Genomic DNA, 2904 nt, shown 5'->3' on the forward strand with positions numbered 1-2904 from the left:
CTACATCATGTCTTTGTCCCCCTCGGACTGGTGAGTCTCAGTGATCTCCTTTTGTCTAGTAGTCTGCTCGTCCATGTCTGTCTCTCTCTGTCTGTCTGTGTGTCTGCCGGTCACTTCTGCCTATTTTATACTTTGTTGTACGACAGACACTGTCATGCGACTCTGTCGACTTGTTCAGTGTCATGTTCTGCTTCTGCACTGTAACTGTATCTATTCATTTTTACTTCTTCTTTTGTTTTATGCCTGCTAATAATTATAAATGTATAATTGTGTTTCCTTTGCTTGATGTTCTGTGTAAAGCACATTGAATTGCCTTGTTGTTGAAATGTGCTATACAAATACAATTGCCTTGCCTTGCCTCAAGACTCTATAAAGCTCTACCATCCCATTCACAGCTGGTGAAAACTGGACCAAAGTGGGGGGCAACGGTGGTTAGCCCGGCTCTGACCCAGGGTGCCGTATCTCTGCTTCAGGAGCATTTGACCGAAGAAGAAAAGGAACTGGGACTCTGTGTCTGTCCTTAGGGCCCAACTGGACTGAACATTGGTGTATGTGTGTGTGTGTGTGTGTGTGTGTGTGTGTGTGTGTGTGTGTGTGTGTGTGTGTGTGCGTGCGTGCGTGATTGATTAAGCTATAAGGTCGTACGGAAAAGTATCTATCGATCAAAGACTGAGAGTAGGGCTGGGCTTTATGACTTCAATCAATTTCATGATTATTTCTAACTTTTGCCTTGATTACGATTAATGCAACAATTGTACTTTTTTTTTATTGTAAGGGTTAGCAGATCTACAAGATCTAAAAGATAGGATAGGTTATTTTTGCTATTTTATTTTACACCGCCAATGTACAACACGTATAATAGGGCCTAAAGGGTTAAGTGGGTAATCAGACTAATATATTTAGTTCTTTATTTAAAAAATAAATAAATCTAGAATTATAATCTTTTCCTGTCTATTCTGGTTAATAACCCAGAGTACCTGAGAGTATCATTTGAGCGGAGGGTAAAGGTTGGTGATTTCTAAATGCATCACTTCTGCTCCGTTTGCCAGCTCCCAGCTCAGTGTGTCTGTTCCTCCATACACACCCGTGTTCCTGGATGGGTGGCAGCCGCAGAATGCCGTCCATCAACACTACTTTTGCAGAAATTACCATTTGGCCAGGAACAGCAGTGAACTTTCAGTGCTGCAAGGAGAAACCCTGGAGGTAAAGATCTCACTCATAGCATTAGTTATCAATAATATTTTCCTTTTTTACATAGTGAACTTTAATAAAACATATAAGTGAAATAACAATTTTTTCCCGTTTACTCTTTTGACAGGTAATGGAGTCATCAAAGCACCGGTGGGAATGTCGGAATCGTTTTGGCCAGAAAGGCTTTGTTCCCCATAATATCCTGGAACCTGCTCTCAATAATGATGAAAGACACAGCCCGGTGGTGCGCAGAGTCCCCCCCTCACACACACACACGCACGCACGCGCGCACACACACGCACACACACACACCATAGATATCATTCTATGGTGCAGATAAAATGCTATGGGTCGGTGGTTCCAATCACGCAGGCAGTAGCCTCAATATGGTCTTGCTCTGTGATACATACATTACACATATTGTACTTGGGGTGTGTTTGTAAACTGCAGTGCAATGTAGGGTCATCATTATTTCGCTGAATGTTGGATTTGGTTTGCAATGAAGAGCACAGGATATTAGTACAAATCAGCGTGAACTGAAAATTGTGTGTGCCTGGGTGGTGTAAAGCGTTGGTTCTTAAAGTGAGGTCTGGGGGGTTCCAGGGGTCCCCAGCAATCTACAAGCTCTCATCAGGTCGCATTGTGAGGCGTTGTGAGCTTGTGGATCTGCTATTTTAAAAACATTTTGAAAACTCTTGACAAATCTTCTCTCATTGGGTCCCTGGCACAAAATCTGTTCAGATGGGGGTCCGTGGCCAAATACATATCAATTTGAGGGCGAAAATGCCACCACCACTTTGACCCTAGTTCAACAGGTGGGAAGCCAATGAAGGACAATCCTTGTCACTGCATTAGTGACAAGGCAACTCTATGGCATTGACCATATTCATGACCACATTGGTCATTTTGCTCTTACTTAATGCACTTGAGTATTAAAGGTAGGGTAAGTGATATTTTTGGTATTTTCTTTTTTTTGTTTTGTTAAAAAGGTTAAAGTAGTATATTCTGATAGTAATCATTGCTACAGAGCGTTTGTTCGGTCACAGAGGTCTCTCCAGCTCTTTAGTAAACAGAATATAGTACATTTTCAGGTAGGTGACAACATTTAAGCCAATCAGGAGAGAGCTCTGAAAATGCATTTTCTGTTTAATAAAGAGCTGGAGAGACATGGGAGACTCATTTACTGAACAAACACTCTATAGCAATGAGTACTATCAGATTATAGAGCTATTTAACACTTATTTTAACCAAAGTAGGCTAAATCACTTACCCTACCTTTAAGTAAGAAATTCACAGTACCATGGTAAATCCAACCATGTTCAGCTCCATTATCCTCTCCTTGTCTTTTCCAGGATGTGCACAAAACCACAGAACTGGAAGCGGTGATGGAGAAGCAAAAACTGAAGGTGGACGTGAAGTGACAGGGTGGAACGCTGTGACACACCAACAATATCACCCAGCCACCATGCTGTGACTGTCACGGTCCGCTCCTCGGGCCTTGTACTTTGAGTGTATTTCTCAGCCCTTGGACCTTTTCTGCCCTTATAAGGTCATGGACTTATCAGGACTATTCTGTTGTATCGTTCCTATTGTGTTCTGTTACTCTGCTGTTGCCTTTGCCCTGCTTTTGTGTTCCTTTATTTTGTAGTATTGTTTCCTGTTCTGCTTAGTTACTGTTACCTTGGCGTGTCTCACCTCCCGTATGATTAGTCA

The 2904-nt window shown here is 42.1% G+C and overlaps 1 long non-coding RNA gene across 1 annotated transcript; it reads left to right on the forward strand.

Annotated features, from left to right (window-relative positions):
* The first annotated feature begins 1097 nt into the window (after positions 1–1097).
* On the forward strand, positions 1098–2685 carry LOC308081516. The gene is made up of 3 exons (XR_013932861.1): positions 1098–1203; positions 1319–1435; positions 2544–2685. It is a non-coding gene; the product is annotated as an uncharacterized lncRNA (long non-coding RNA).
* Positions 2686–2904: the final 219 nt, after the last annotated feature.

This window comes from Gymnoscopelus braueri (assembly GCF_963280865.1).
Source record: "Gymnoscopelus braueri genome assembly, contig: SCAFFOLD_325, whole genome shotgun sequence".
NCBI lineage: Eukaryota > Metazoa > Chordata > Actinopteri > Myctophiformes > Myctophidae > Gymnoscopelus > Gymnoscopelus braueri.